Here is a 16,830-nt window from a genome sequence, read left to right as displayed (position 1 = left end):
TATTCACTGAATACTAACATCAAGGCAGTATTCACAAACATTGCGGCACTGCTCTATGTTCATATACACTGTCGGATTCAAACAGTGCATGTGGATCATGACTGAAAGCCAGCCTGGTTAAGCAATGAATGCAGACAACTTTACCCTTGTACAATGTCCGGCCACCTGGGCAAACTTAAAGAAGCACTATGTAGAATCCTGCCTCTAAATAATAACATGGCTCGTCTCCTCGTCTTCCCTTATTGAACGAGACCAGTATAGTACTACATGCATTTATATAATTATTCAATTTGTACTTTTAATATGTTCACCTGGCACAGCCAGAAGAGGACTGGTCACTCCTCTGAGCCTGGTTCCTCTCTAGGTTTCTTCCAAAATGTCTGCCTTCTTAGGGACTTTTTCCTAAACACTGAAATTCAACACTACTGTTGTTTGCTCCTTGGGGTATAAGGTTTTTTAAAAGCACTTTGTGACAACTGCTGATGTAAAAAGGGCTTTATTGTAACAGTGTGTCTTCGTGGCGTGTGTCAAAAAAGGAGTCGAATGCAGGGAGGCAGTCAAAGTATATGTATTGCGTCCTTCTTTCAAAAAAAGGCATGTAATAATCAAATGGTGCACAAGCGCAAAACAACCGCACACCGCAAATACAGAACACTGAACATAGAACAATACCACACAAAGACGCCCAGAAAAAAGGGAACTAATATTGGCAACCTAATGAGGGAATGGACACCAGGTGTGTGCAATTACAAGACATGACAGTGCCGTGGGAGGAGGAGCGGCGTGACTAAAAGGCTGGCGATGCCGGCCCCGGGGCCGACCCGGAGGACGCCGCGCAGGACGATGGAAGTCGGCGAGGAGCTCCGGATCAAGAATATCCACCGCTGGCGGTCAGCAGCGGACTTCTGGCGTTCCCCGGCGCCGGATTTGTCGATGGGCCACGGACCAGGTGTCCTCGGCGCGCCGGAACCAGTCGTCCACCGCCGGAGCCCTGGTCACGGGCTGGCTCTGCCACGGTGCCAAGACCGGCTGGTACCCCAGGACACACTGGAAGGAGGTCAAGGAAGTGGAAGAGTGGCGGAGCGAATTCTGGGCATACTCTGCCCAGGGCAGGAACTCCGACCACTCCCCTGGCCGGTCCTGGCAATAAGACTACAGGAATCTCCCCAGGTCTTGGTTCACACGCTCCACCTGCCCATTAGCTTCGGGGTGGAACCCGGAGGTGAGGCTGACAGAGATCCCCAACTGGCCCATAAAGGCCTTCCAAACCCGAGACGTAGGGCCCCGGTCAGATACAATGTCCTCAGGCACCCCGTAGTGCTGGAAGACATGGGTGAACAGTGCCTCCGCGGTCTGCAGAGCCGTCGGGAGACCGGGGAGGGGAAGGAATCGGCAAGCCTTTGAAAACTGGTCAACAACAACCAGGATCGTGGTATTGCCTAGTGAGGGGGGAAGATCGGTTAAAAAATCTATGGACAAGTGAGACCATGGTCGTTGTGGAACGGGCAAAAGGAGTAACTTACCCGCCAGAAGGTGTCTAGGTGCCTTACACTGAGCGCAGACCGAACAGGAGGACACATACGCCCTCACATCCCTGGCCAGACCAGGCCACCAGTACTTATCGGTAAGGCAGCGCACAGTACGGTCTATGCACGGGTGACTCGTGGAAGGGGACGTGTGGGCCCAGTAGATGAGACGGTCATGAACATCCAGCGGGACGTACTGACAATCTGCAGGACACTGAGGAGGCCCAGGATCGCTGCGCAACGCTCGCTGAATGTCCGCGTCCACGTCCCACACAACCGGCGCCACAATGCACGAGGCGGGCAGAATCTATATTTCATCTACCCGTGTCGCACAACCGAGACAGTGCGTCTGTCTTGCCGTTTTTCGTACCCGGCACGTATGAAAGCGTGAAATCAAACCAGGAAAAAAAAAACGCCCACCTGGCCTGACGAGGGATCAGTCTCTTCGCCGCCCGGATGTACTCCAGGTTACGGTGGTCGGTCCAGACCACAAACGGGTGTCTTGCTCCCTCGAGCCAAAGCTTCCAAACAGTCAAGGCGCTAAACACAGCCAACAGCTCCTTATCACCGACACCATAGTTGCGCTCTGCCTCACTGAGCTTCCGTGAGTAAAAGGCACAGGGGCGACGCTTGGGGGGGTACCTGACAGTTGGGATAGCACAGCACATATCCCTACCTCCGAGGCATCCACCTCCTCTATGAACGGCAGTGACGGATCAGGGTGAGCCAGAACCGGGGAGGTGAACATTCTCTTAAGTGTGCGAAACGCCACATCTGCCTCGGCCGTCCAGGTGATCGGGCTCGGCCCACCCTTCAATAAGGAAGTAATAGGAGCTGCTACCTTGCCGAAGCCCCGTATAAACCTACGGTAGAAATTGGCAAACCCAATAAACCGCTGCACCGCCTTAACCGTGGTAGGAACGGGCCAATTACGCACGGCTGACACGCGATCGACCTCCATTTCCACCCCATCGGCGGAAATCTGAAACCCGAGGAAAGAGACGGCTTGCTGGAAGAACGCGCACTTCTCTGCTTTAGCGTACAGGTCATGCTCCAACAGCCGCTTCAGCATCCTGTGCTAGAGAGACATATGATCAGCATGCGTAGCGGAATACACGAGGATGTCGTCAATGTAAACCACAACTCCACGCCCCAGCATGTCCCTAAACACATCGTTCACAAAGGACTGAAACACTGCCGGGGCATTCATCAACCCATACGGCATCACCAGGTATTCGTAGTGCCCCGTGGTGGTGCTGAAGGTCGTCTTCCACTCGTCTCCCTCTCAGATTCTCACCAAATTGTACGCGCTCCTGAGGTCCAGTTTCGTGAAGAAGCGCGCCCCATGCATTGACTCGATGTATTGGGAAATCAAGGGGATGGGGTATGAATACCGGACCGTCAGTTTATTTAACGCCCTGTAGTCAATGCATGGGCGCAAACCCCCATCCTTCTTCCTCACGAAAAAGAAACTCGAGGAGGGGGGCGAGGTGGAACGGTGGATCTGCCCCTGACGCAGGGGATACACATGACAATAAGATGGCACAGCATCTCCCTTTAGGTTTATAGCACAATCCCCAGGCCGATGTGGTGGCAAACGATTAGCCATGGTCTTAGAAAAGATCAGCGCGAAATCGGCATATTCCGGGGGGATGCGCACTGCGGAGACATTGTCTGGACTTTCCACCGAGGTTGCACCAATGGAAACACCTAGACACCTCTTCTGACACCCCTGAGACCACCCTGTCAACACTCTCTGCAACCAGGAAATAGTTTGACTGTGTCCCGACAACCATGGAAGACCCAGCACCACAGGGAAAGCAGGAGAGTGAATAACATGAAATTCAATCTGTTCAGTATGGGCGTGCTGTACAGTCATAGTGAGGGGCACCGTGACGTTCTCAACTAGACCAGTACCCAGGGGTTTGCTGTCTAAGCCCGTAATGGACCAAGGACTAGACAACGGCACCAACGGAATGCGCAGTCTCTGTGCATAACCGCTGTCCATAAAATTCCCAGCTGCGCCTGAGTCTACGAGCGCCTTACACTGATTTCCTTTACACAAGGAAATCAGGGAAGGCCTCCAAAAGTGTCATGTGATTCGCAGAGAGCCCTGACAGTGTGTGATGTCCTCGCAATCAGATTTGGAGCACTTTTGCAAAGAAGAGCAAATATTAACACGTCAGGATGTGCCATGACAGAGCACGACAATGACCCAAAAAGACTGGGTGCTGTAATAAAATCTAAAGGTGCTTCAACAAAGTATTTGTTTAAGGGTGTGCACGCTTATGCAACCAGGTTATTGTGAATTTATGTAATTTTTCTCAAGGATTTCAGTTTGTTTTTCATTTGAACTGTTCATGTTATAGGTCACATTAAAGGTAGAAAAAGTTCTGACATCATTTATCTTTGTCTCATCACAAGAACCTGGCATTTTAACAGGGGTGTGTAGACATTTTGTATCCACTGTACATGGATGTGAAGATGCAGCGAAGGCCAACTTTGATATTCTTTTTTTTGCTACTCCAATAAGAATGACACAAACTGAATAACTTGTTTTGTACAAAGAGAGGTAAATATATTTCTCTCCTTCCCCTCTAGGAGCCTGATAGGAAATGGTAGAACAGTCTCCCTAACTAAGTGCGACAACGGTAAGACCTCCATACTATGATAATATTGCCAGGAACTACAGTGCTGTAAAAAACAATTGTTATGTACTGTCATGGCTGTTTATAGACCATTAGAAACAAGTTCTATATATCTGTCTTTATTCTCTTGCATGTATGAAGCATTGAGGATAGAATGGATAAAAAACGAACTTACCGGGTCCCTTAACACATCGCCTCCAACAGCCACACACACGCACACACACACAAGCATAGATTTTTTCACCCCAGTGTGTATGTGGCATGGGATGAGCGTGAGCATATTTGCGCACATCATCCATCTTGTGCTGTCCTGTCTACCCAGGGTGTGCAGACACTCTTATCTACCGCATCCAGATTCCAGATGCAGGAGATCTGTTTAGCACTGCCACTTCATTTCTCTATATTTCCCAGTCTCCTCCTTCTCCTCTCGTGTTCTCCCTTTTTCCTCCTGTCTCTCCTCCCCCATCCATTCTTCTTTTCTCTAAATATATCCCAAGTTACCTTTTCCCCCTTTTCATATGCGGTGTGCTTGGTACATTTAAATCAGCATTCATGTCCCACTGGTTTACTAGCTGTTTCTGTACAAAGAAATTCTCCAGGAATATAATGTACTGGATGAAAATAGCTCCTAAAGTTTCCTTTTGCATGCTCTTATATTGGGAAACCTATGTCAAATCATCCCCAAGGCTCGTCAGTCAGAACACACTGATCTTTGTTAACTGATAAGATTAGTATTGTCACGGTTGAAAGGATAAAAAAAAAAGCTATATGCCTTTATTTTTACGGTCATAAGAGAAAAGTTGCAAACCTTCATTAAAATCTGATTGCTTCTGACATGTTCAGTGGACGTGTCTGCTTTTGAGAAGACAGCTTCATTACCTACTTCCTACCTCCTCAGACAACTGTATTGTCAAAATCGGTAGTCTGGGGAGCAGGTGAATTATGCACCGTTTCTATTCTCGTCCAAACTGCATAAAATCACCTGGCTTAGGAAACATAAATGAATACCTCTTTGTTTTCTCACAATTCTATATTCCCTTCAGTCATCAGAAGACATCCTTTCCTTTCCGACAAGACCCCAGGACACCAGATCTAAGATTGAAGATGACATTCACTTTTGATAGTATATCAGATGTTGTGTTATGCTAAGTTAATGTCATTTAATTCGCATAGGACCCATTTCTCATCAGAAAAGGCTGGTTGAAGCAGAGGCATATAAGTACTGTAAATTGAATACAGAAACTGACAGGTATATTATACTTCTCTTGGTGAATGGTAATGTGTTATCAATATGCAGTGGCACATACCAGTGTATTTGACATCAGCATGCTCTAAACTGGCAATCAGATTTATAAGGACAACTCTGTTTGTCCGAATATGCAAAAACCACAAATGAATTAATCGTGGCTGCATCAGAATACATGTCGGAATATGCAAAATGTAATGGGATCATCTAAGTATTTGCATTGATATTGTTGTAACTATACAGTGCCCTCTTTAAACATGGGGTTAGTGAATTTTTCTTTCATTGGCCTGGGCTATTGATGATTTCTTCATCTGGCCCTAGTTCGATGAAGCACATAAAGTCATGATGCAGAGGATTTGCCAACTCCATTTGCTTCTTTTCAAGGTCACCACTTTGGAACCATTAGTACAAATACCATCACTGAAAATCTCAAGTCTGTGTTGGGCCGTATGTAGGCTGGGTGGAGGCCATTAGCAGCACAACATGGAGGTACATTCTCCGTCAATCTCAGCAGGTCATTATTTACATAATTTTATTTTTCTTAATTTTATCACTTTGTTTTTAGATCAGCCTAACCATTGCAGATGGAGATCATCACACAGCATCATTTCTAATCATATCTCTTTCCATTCTTTTCGCGTTAATGGGAATGGAATAGGATCATAAATACAAACCACAGGCTGTCTGCAATCACTGTCAGACATCTCATCACTCCCTCATTTCGCTCACTTGTTTCATCGCTAATGGCTACAAAACCCACAGCCAACACACACAACCCCCCCCCCCTCCCCAGTTCAGAAGTGTTTGGTCTGCCTCCGTAAGACTAGTCTCATATCTAAGTCTGGGTCTTGCGATTAGGCTGGTTGGGCTCAAAGGGCTCGGCTCTCATGGGCGACAGCCCCACCGCTAGCTGTCGGCACGTGGTCCGGGTTAGTCCTGGTTCTGATAAAAGGGGCACACAGCAGACAGACGCAATTAAAAGTCAAACACACACAGGCAGGAGCACACACACACACACTAATGCACACACAACCTCTTATCTTATGCCTTACACAACCAGCGGTAATGTCGAATGGACCGTTTGATGCCGACCGCTTGCTAAGATGAAAAACAATCAACAACAAGAGCAGCAACATCAACAACAAATGCAGCGTAAGCTTTTTCAGTCTAAAATAAAAAGACCTTCATGCATGGTGAAGAAATCAAAAAATGTTGGTTTCTTTGTGAATATAATTCAGACAGCAAATTGAATTGCTCAATAGATGGAGAATTTAATGAAAAGATGCAAATGCCCAAAACACTAATGAAGGAAAACAACAGTACAACGCTTGGATATAAACAAACACAGGTATGGAAACCTTACATTACAGAATGTCACCACAATCCAGTAAGGAAACCCTCAAAACCTGTTTATATTTGGTTCGGGGGAAAAAAAGTATTATAAACTTACATAACAGTTTTTCATAACTGCTATAATTTACTGAGTGTTTACTGAAACCCAGACTTCTCACACAAAATCAAACACTATTATCCAAACTATGTTATCTGTGATATACACTGATCAGCCATAACATTCTGACCGCCTGCCTAATATTGTGTAGGTCCCCCTTTTGCCACCAAAACAGCCCTAACCCATCGAGGCATGGACTCAACTAGACCTCTGAAGGTGTGCTGTGGTATCTAGCACCAAGACGTTAGCAACAGACCCTTTAAATCCTATAAGTTGCGAGGTGGGACCTCCATGGATCTGACCTGTTTGTCTAGCGCATCCCACAGATGCTCAATTGGATTGAGATCTGGGGAATTTGGAGGCCAAGTCAACACTGTAAACTCTTTGTTGTGTTCCTCAAACCATTCCTGAACCATTTATGCTTTGTGTCAGGACATATTATCCTGCTGAAAGAGACCAATGCCATCAGGGAATACCGTTGCTATGAAAGGGTGCACATGGTCTGCAACAATGCTTAGGTAGGTGGTACCTGTCAGAGTAACATCCACATGAATGGCAGAACCCAAGGTTTCCCAGCAGAACATTGCCCAAAGCATCACACTGCCTCCGCTGACTTGCCTCCTTCCCATAGTGCATCCTGGTGCCATGTTTTCTCCAGGTAAGCGACACACATGCACCCAGCCATCCATGTGATGTAAAAGGAAATGTGATTCATCAGACCAGACCACCACCTCCAGTTCTGATGCTTACGTGCCCATTGTAGAAACTTTCGGCAGTGGACAGGGTTCAGCATGGGCACCCTTACTGGTCTGCGGCTACACAGCCCCATATGCAATAAATTGCAATGCACTGTGTGTTCTGACACCTTTCTATCAGTACCAGCATAAAGGGCTGCAGTTCTGGAGATGCTCTGACCCAATCTTCTAGCCATCACAATTTGGCCCTTGTCAAAGTCGTGCAGATCCTTACACTTGCCCATTGTTCCTGCTTCTAACACATCAACTTTGAGGACAGAATGTTCACTTGTGGTTGTTAAAAGTATTTTTTTTTGCTCAGCTTAGTTTTTAACACCAGACAGCAAAAGTAGAGGAAGCAGAATAATTTGAGGTGGACGAGGGAGAGGAAGATTAGAAGAACCATTATTTCTAATGACATTTGTGAAACTGTACTGTATGTTCTTGTGCATGGAATGGCAATGAGAGAAGTTGGGCTGAGAGTACAGACAAACTTGATCCGTTTCACTGTTGCATTAATTGTACATTCAGAAATTAAAGTAGATATCTTACTGTAAACCTTTTTGACTACTATGCTGACTATAATGTTTTCTGCACTCTGAAGCTGTATGTATTAGTAAAAGCAGGACAGTACAGTATATATGTGAACTTTCTTTATATTCCATAAAATCCCCTTTTCTTTTTGTATATTTGAGCGACACCAGTTGATGATGGTAGACCATGCATGATTTCTGAGGCCTAGGAACTGGCTGTTGTGAACTTGGTTGTCAAAAAAAATAACTTAGTCCCAACCTGGCACCCCGCCACCACCGGGGATAGTCCAAGCCGGGCTGGAGTGGGCATGTATCCTGAGGCAGTTCCTGACCAGAGATGCCCAGCAGGCATATTACACCTTGCAAAGGAGGGGCAGCCTCCAGGATGTGGTCCTCCAAGAGCGCAACCAAGAGTCATTTTGTTTCGCCAGTTGATGGGTGAGATGGTGCTGCTACACAGTGGTATGGTCCAGTCGGTTATAGGCGTTATCAATAGCTCGATCAAAAACAAAAACATTTGGGATGGATAATAGCAAAATAATCCTGCCCGTTAATACTGTGCTGGCATCCTCTTCAACTTGTATCTGGCCACAGCTAGGACACAAGGGAGGATGGCTGTTTTTAGGCCTAAGCCACTTTATTAAGGTACTGTAACTGAAAATAAAGATTGAAAATCTAGGCAAATGGAAAACATAAACCACACTGATGCAAGCAAAAATAATGTGGCTTGTTTGGTAGAGTAGTGGCTCACTCTCATTTCTTTCGCCGGACCTTGCGGGAGCGAGACGCAAACATGAACTGCACTGCACCACACTGTTCAAAAACACTTTTTCCGTCTTGTCAAAAAGAGTTGTTGAATTACAGTGAAACCCCCAACAATAATATTATTTGTGTATTCATAATCATACTTTCTACATATAGTATACAGTTCTTGATTTTATGCCAAGTGCAAAATGTATTGGGGGAATTCTGGAACATATAATGGATATTGATTCGTTAATACATTTGTAAATAGTGTTTTCAATTCCTCTCACCTGCGTGCAATGGGTATTCAATAGTGTCACTGTACAAAATGTTTCTGTGAGACTTTTGAGGGCGACGTTTAATTCATGTGCCAGTTTATATGGTTTTGAGTATAACATTTAATTTTGCATGAGAAGTCTGGTCAATATGAAGTTTCGAGAAGTGTGCTTTAAAAAAATGTAGTACAAATTCAGAAAATGTGTGTTAGCAGTTATGACAAATGGTAATATATTAATAACAACAAGCTGTTCCAGAATGTCCCCTCTGAATTCTGCACTTATGTTTAAAGAATATGCTAAAGTGTAGAAAATACACAAATACCATAATTTTGTGGGGTTATTGCACTGTAATTCACCAATAATTAAAAGTTAGCCCAAGTTTCACAAATCTCATTAAAATCATTGTTCTTTTTCCTCTTCCTCTCCCTCGTATACCTCCTTATTCTTGCTATTTCTCTACATCAGCTTCTCTCTGATGTTATCATCCATTATTCCAAAACACAGGTGAACGTACCTGTGGTCCGATATGCTAACATCCTCATTGCTTGTTGACCTATTGTGCTTGTAAATGTTTACACCTCGGCAACTGTTTGTTGAGAGAGTTAAAACTGCAGTCATCTGTGTTTGGTATATTGAATAGCAGTGTTTTTCTACATTTGTGCTTCACAAAGAACTGTTTGTGGGATCTTGCTTAAATACTTATATTCAAGCAAGATACTTAAATAGTACTTTTGGGTTGTGGTCAGTGGACTTCCTTCCGGAGGTTTGCACTATGATTTTGTTTATATTGTTCCTAGAAACATTTAGTATTTTAGCGATTGTTGAAAAACTATAATACAAATAGACCTTGTGAGCAAGAGATTCAAGCAGGTTGAAACCGTTCTGCTCTTGAGTTCAACTGAAAGGAGTGTGGCCTTGCAGGGAACAATGCCACCTGTTATGTGTTTCATAACCCTGGGATTGACTGCCTGGTTACTCATGGTCTCCATTTCACCACTGGTTTGACCCAATCTCAGTGTGTGTTGGCTTATAGGGCACTGCTATCCAATCTGTCGATGACCATCATTCCAAAAGGTCAACCAGGGGAATGCTATACTGTACGAACTAGGGGAGTTGAGCTTATGAACACAGTCAGTAAAAACATGCAGTAGACAATCTCTATTCATGGAAAAATGGCTAATTTTAAATACAGTCTCTGTACATTTTCATAAACCAATGTAAAAGAATTATGAAAAAACATACAATTGAATAATCAGAAAATTAACTGTCTGTGAGCCACTAAGTCAAACACAAAATCCACAATGTACATGAAAACGTTAAACCTGTCATTAAGATGTCTGTCTCAATATGTTTACCATATTAAATTTACTTGTCAGTAAATGAGTGTTTCCTCTCGTGTGCAAACATGCTATCACCCGTAATGTCATGGTTACTCCATAATGTCTGGCATCCTGAAAACAATATCTGCCAGTCAGATGCCTCGTTCTGGGGCACCCCTCTGTGGATTGGAGCAATAAGGAGATGATAGCCTCTTTTAAAATAAAAAATGTGAGCCGAATGTCTGGGCTTCTTCTGTCTTAGTTTGTCTTGATGCGTGTGTTGACTCATTGACCAGACTAAATCGGTTATTTCCATCACTGTAATGTATGCAAACCGTGCATTTACCTTAAGGGTTTACGACACCTTATGGAAGTATACAGCATGGTCTGTGGCAGGTAATCACAGAACGTGTATAATGGGAAAGATGAAGGTCTGTTAGATACATTTCCATCAACTTGCAAAAAGTGTCTTGGCATTCATAATTCATTATTGAGTGTGTGGGATATTACAATTGCCATCCCAGGTATAAATCAGTAACCCAACCGAAATCCAAATGAAAATGCACTATTCAATGTCTGTATCCACCAAGCGTTGTGGAATAAATCACAAGAGACTTTAAATCAATCTTAGAGACAAACAAAGCTACTGTATCACTCCTCAAACAATGGGCCTAATTCAAGATGGCATCTGTGGGTTAGACCCGCTGCAAACTGCCCGCAACCATGAAACCTTAGGCATCATAGTCAATTACCAGCACAAGACAGCTTGTTTGCACTAGTCTTGTTCAAGTACATTGATCCATTTACATTTTGCCATAGTTATGCAAGGTTTTTTTAAAGCTATTTTTGGTAACACTTTAAGAGTGCCAAAAGTGTGTCTGTAGATGCTCTACAGATTATCTACTAACTATCAGCAAATGTTAATCAGTGGACCCGAACCTTAATCCTAAACCTATCCTTCATTCTTACCCTAAAACTTCTTCTGAATCTAACCGTAACCTTGGCAAGCAGTTGCTTATCAACAGACAGTTTGTTGAGCGTTTGTTGATAGTATTATTATCTATGAAATATCTACAGATTGATATCCCAGTTTTGCATTTCATTTTCTGCTTTCATTGTAATATGTGCCACTACAGTATGCCCAGTGTATTCCCACATTATGAAGTGAACGATCAAGGTTAGGTGTTTGGCTTGTGTCACTGTCCTAGGAGAACATATACAGCCCCTGACTCTCCCTAGTGTAACAGTTAGGGGTCAGGGGTCAAGCCATGACTTATGATTATGGGAGCAGGAGGCTAGGGGGCAAGTCATCACCCCATCAGCTGTCAGAGCCTCCCCCCAATGACTGGGTGGGCTGCCTTCTCTTGCAGTGACAGATGTTAGTAACGACCCGGTGTCAGAGGTCGTGGTCTGCTAAGCACCCAGGCAAACAGCTGCAGGATCCCCGATACGATACGTCGGATGACTCACTGTCGCACCGATCAGAAAGTTTTTCTTTTATATGGCCTACATTTACCGAAGACACATACAATATGTTACACAGGAGCACAAAGCACTGAAAACGGTTTGTGTCAGTAAACACTGGAATTATGTTCCACAGCTATCAGGCATTTAGTGGAAGCCACATCGACATTCCTGAAGTTCACAACAATTTACTTTGTCCCTGTTCTTCTTCCCACTGACAGTACTCACTTCCCACTGAGGCTCAAAGAGAATAAACGAATGGAACCCTCGTATGTGTCAGGCCAAGGAGATACCTGCAGCCCTGTGGCCTGGGACGGCTGTGGTGTCCCTGGGCTCTCCAGTTTTCAGAGGAGTGGGAGGGTTTGGGATGAAACATGGTGGCAGGCGAGGTAAGTGAAAAGAACAGAGCTGAAACAGGGCTGGTTGGTGAGGAGGTGCTAGAGAAGACTATTGGGACTAAGTTATCGTATGGCATTCCTCTACTCCTTTCATCAAATGAGATAAAACCTCTCATGTTGATAAAGAAGGGAGAATCGGGGGTGGAGATAGGGGTAGGCGCGCGCGCGTGTGTGATTGCACACTTTTTACCCTAAAATTCACCAAAATATCCTGATGTTAAATGAAAACAAACTGTTAAAAAGTTGAAACTTTGTAGTCTTATGAATTATGGTTACAGTTAGTGGTTGCGCTAAGAGTTAAGGTTAGGGTTAGGTTCAAGTGTAAATATTATGCCCTTGAGATAGGGTATGGTTAATATTTTTGTTAATGAAAAATCAGGAGAACATGGTTGTGCGCATTTCAGTGTGTGTAGAATCGGTTTAAAAACACTGCAACATATTTGTAGCTTCACGATTTGAATTGTCCCAAGACAACGTGCTTTCGCTTTGCTACCTAATTTTGAACAAAGATCTACTACCAACGACGGAAGCAAAGCTGCGTGCCGGGCTTTGAGAAGAAAAAAAAATCCATAATAACGGACAGCCAGAGAAATGGAACTCATTTGAAGCCACATTAAATTCTCATGAGCTGTATGGTTAATTGCAAAGCCGAGCATAACGGCATGCTGGGTAAAGGGCCACAAATCCTTGGCACAGAGATGGTGGGTAAATTACCGGACCGGATGACAACAGTAGCTTTATGCCTGTGGATTAGCCAGTCACTCTTTTTCCCTCTGTCACAATGTATTTAATACATAAGGCCAGAGTCAATCCAAAAGTGGATAGTATGCACCGTGGCTTTTAAAGGCATTGTTCGCGGGGACTGCCTTTCGCGGTAAATGCTGCATATATCGGCTCAATAGTAAATTGCATTTAAATGTCAAAGCTCCTATAGATTGCATTCAGGTTAAATCCATACCTAAAAGAAAGTGTTTGTCCATTCATTCCTGGGCCACATGCGTTCATATTATTAGTACGGCCCACCACATCTTTCTTTGTTAAATTCTAATTAAAATAATCAGAGGCTTAATCACTTGTTGATTTATTGAATCACATGTTAGTGCTTGGCGAGCAATAAAGATGGGCACCTACTCCCTATTACAAGAAAAACACTGACCCATGTCGAGGTAAATTACAAAAAATTGAAATGTCTATATTATTAACCTAGGAGTTCTGAGGTCTTAATGGACATGCTAGAGCAGGGCTGCCCAACCCAGTTCCTGGAGATCTACTGTCCTGTAGATTTTCTCTTCCACCCCATTTGTGACTAACCTGATTTAGCTTCTCATCCATCTAATAATAAGAATCAGGTGTGCTAAATTAGAGTTGGAGAGAGAACCTACAGGACAGTTGATCTCCAGGAACAGGGTTGGGCAGCCCTGTGCTAGAGGAAAACTGGTACTAACGCTGCAAAGAATTTATGCTAACTAGTGATCTGTTTTACTGTGGGTTTCTTAGTGGTAGGAGTAGGATTTAGTGTGTTTTCATCCACTGTCTATAGAAGCCGATTGGCTGTCCCCAGAGGGACACTTAGTCTGTCCTCCATCCAACCTCTTGAATCAAAGCTCACCCACACACTGAACCCATCAGTGTAACATCCACCCACACAGACACACGCATTCGTGCACACTTGCACACACAAACACACGCCCCTGACAGCTCTCTCTTGACCCTTCAGATCAACCATTCTCACTAGGGAACCAATGTGTCCCCCAAGATGAGAATCTGTTTTCCATGCTGCCTCCTCATGGCAATCATAGCGTTCGAGTGGCATTTATCAATTCAAGTGGGACGAGTTGGGAGAAATTTCCCAACAACCACACACCCACATACACAGACACACATTTATACATTTACTTAGCCTTATATGGGTTGCGTGTGAGGAACACACAGATATTAAATACATACATACCCCTATATAAACCTATGTAAGACCTAAGATGAGCCCCTGTATTAACCTATATAAGACCTAAGATGTGCCCCTGTATAAACCTATATAAGACCTAAGATGAGCCCCTGTATGAACCTATATAAGACCTTAGATGAGCCCCTGTATAAACCTATATAAGACCTTAGATGAGCCCCTGTATGAACCTATATAAGACCTTAGATGAGCCCCTGTATAAACCTATATAAGACCTTAGATGAGCCCCTGTATGAACCTATATAAGACCTTAGATGAGCCCCTGTATAAACCTATATAAGACCTTAGATGAGCCCCTGTATGAACCTATATAAGACCTTAGATGAGCCCCTGTATAAACCCTGAGTAAGTAGAGGGTGGCAACATGTGTAATGGTGACCATGTGAGGTCTTGTATCCCCAGCATTGCACCCATTAAGACGGCCATTGGTCACATATCGCACCTTGAGCCTCCCGGGAAACTGTCTGAGACACCTTGTTGAGCACAACGTCCGTATAGATAAAACATGTACCCATCCATTCTCATGGCTGGCTATGAATTGCATTATTATGTAGCTGAGGGCTCATCTTCCGATGGTTACTCTCATGTCTACAAAGGTGAGAGCATCGGATGGGCCTTTAGATCTAGTGATAACTGTGAATGCTTATCCCTCTCCATATATAAGCTAACTGTAGGCTACTGAATTAGACACAGATTAAGCCTAGTCTAGGACTAACAAAAATCTAGTTTAATAGAAAGTCCATTGAGCTTGCTGTTTTAGTCTTAATCTGTGTCTGTGAAACCGGCCCTGAATGTTACTGTACGGTTCAATGGGCTTCATAGAGACGAGGATCTATGTACTTGCTGGAGATCTGCCTCTACAGTTTTGATATACACAAAGTACCATTTACACTTGTATACCGTCAGAAAACTGAGATAATGGCTACCTGCTGTTGAGCAGTCGATGGGATGTACAATGAACGATGGACTAATGAAAGGTGGGAAACCTAATTACATGCCTTCGGCCATTATGAATGTCTTCTTGAGATAACAACCAATCTGCCCTTCTGACATCACAGCTGGAGGTAGAAGCGAGATTGGGTGAATTTACATATCACTATGACCTCATTAGTGATTGAAAGGTCGTTATTGTCTTTCATGTTCAGCTAGGAGGTGTAGGTAACTTTCTTTGAGTGGTCAGCCAAGTTAAGGACATTCTGAAGATTGGATATAGCTGAGGGTGTAGGAAAAGGCTTATGTTGCTGTCTTCACTCTAAAAGGACATAGGCCGACAGAGAAGTTCACATTTGAAGGACGTGAAAGCATGCGGTGTGTCGGTCTTCATTACACTTGAAGGAGACAGCAGGATGATGGAATTAAGGCTTTTGAGGTTTGCCATGGAGTAATGGTGGGATAGAGGCTACTGCCAAACCTGTGGTGCCGTCACACAGTTAGTTGCAGAGCTTGGCAGAAGAAGGTTCAGATGTTCTGTGGGTTCTAAGGTTCCGATTGAAGTCATTTAGTGAGAAGGAGCTGACCTTCATCCTTCCATTGTTCCGCCTCCTCCTTCTCCGCCTCTTTCTCTGGCTTTTCAAAAACAAAGGGGGGCTTTTGTGTGGAATCTCTAATTAAGTAGACCTTGACTGAGGATCAGATCTCGTCCCATTTTTCCTCTTCATTTCTGTGGGAAAATATTTCATTGATTTTCGGATAGGGGGATCGAAAGCAGGCGGGGCTGAAAGCGGCTCTGTGAGGGATTACTACCAGCAAGGGGTATTGAAATGGATGGTGGGGGGTCGAGGAAGGGAGTGGGGGGTGACGTCCCCCCTCTGTGCCCCCCATGGGAGATTAACCAATTACAGGCCTTGATCGTTCGCCCAGTCACAAACCACAGTTTTCTTCTCACGGCTCTCCCCTGCTCACTTCATCCTATTGCTGCTGTTGTAAGCAGCTTTCACACCGTCCCCTCACTGAAAATCCCATCAAGGAATTTTTTGACAGACATATAACAATGCTATATACTGTTTTTTTAAAAAATTTAACAATTTCTAGCCTTCCAGAGATATGCTTTTGTTGGTGAGATGCTACCACAATCTCAATCTAGTCGTTTAAAGCCAATATTCACCAGGGACACGAGGAAGAATGAAGAATAATGTTGAAGAATAGAATGTGTGAACAATAGGATGACCTTGAGAATGAATCCATCTTTCAGCTTCAAATGATCACTTACTTTCTGAGTGACAAATGACAGATCATCATTTCCCTGCAGAGTGCCCTGCTCTTGTATGTCTCTCGTTCTCTCACACCCTCTCTCTCCCTTTCTAACACTCTCTTACCCCCTCTTTCTCTGTCTCATTTGCTCCCTTCGTCCCTCCCTCTCTCTGCATAATGGCTTACCCCTGCAGGTGAAAACATCTCCCTCCGAAATGATTATTCCAACCCCACACAAGATTGCTTTTAGTAATTATATGTATCATAATTAAATTTGATGAACTCCTCTGAGATATGAAATCTCATTTGACCCAGGTGCTGTGTTTCAAAAATGGAG

At 44.1% G+C, this 16,830-nt stretch overlaps 1 long non-coding RNA gene across 1 annotated transcript in view; it reads left to right on the top strand.

Moving 5' to 3' along the window:
• Positions 1–16,830, top strand: part of LOC109615638 — a 57,422-nt gene that overhangs the window by 15,388 nt on the left and 25,204 nt on the right. The window contains exons 2-3 of the long non-coding RNA XR_002196638.2: positions 4,128–4,177; positions 12,164–12,331. This is a non-coding gene — a long non-coding RNA (uncharacterized LOC109615638). The remainder of the gene's footprint in view (positions 1–4,127; positions 4,178–12,163; positions 12,332–16,830) is intronic.

This window comes from Esox lucius, chromosome 3 (genome assembly GCF_011004845.1).
Source record: "Esox lucius isolate fEsoLuc1 chromosome 3, fEsoLuc1.pri, whole genome shotgun sequence".
Taxonomy (NCBI): Eukaryota; Metazoa; Chordata; class Actinopteri; order Esociformes; family Esocidae; genus Esox; species Esox lucius.
The sequence above is the reverse complement of the archived record's forward strand: the minus strand, read 5'-3'. Positions and strand labels throughout refer to the sequence as shown.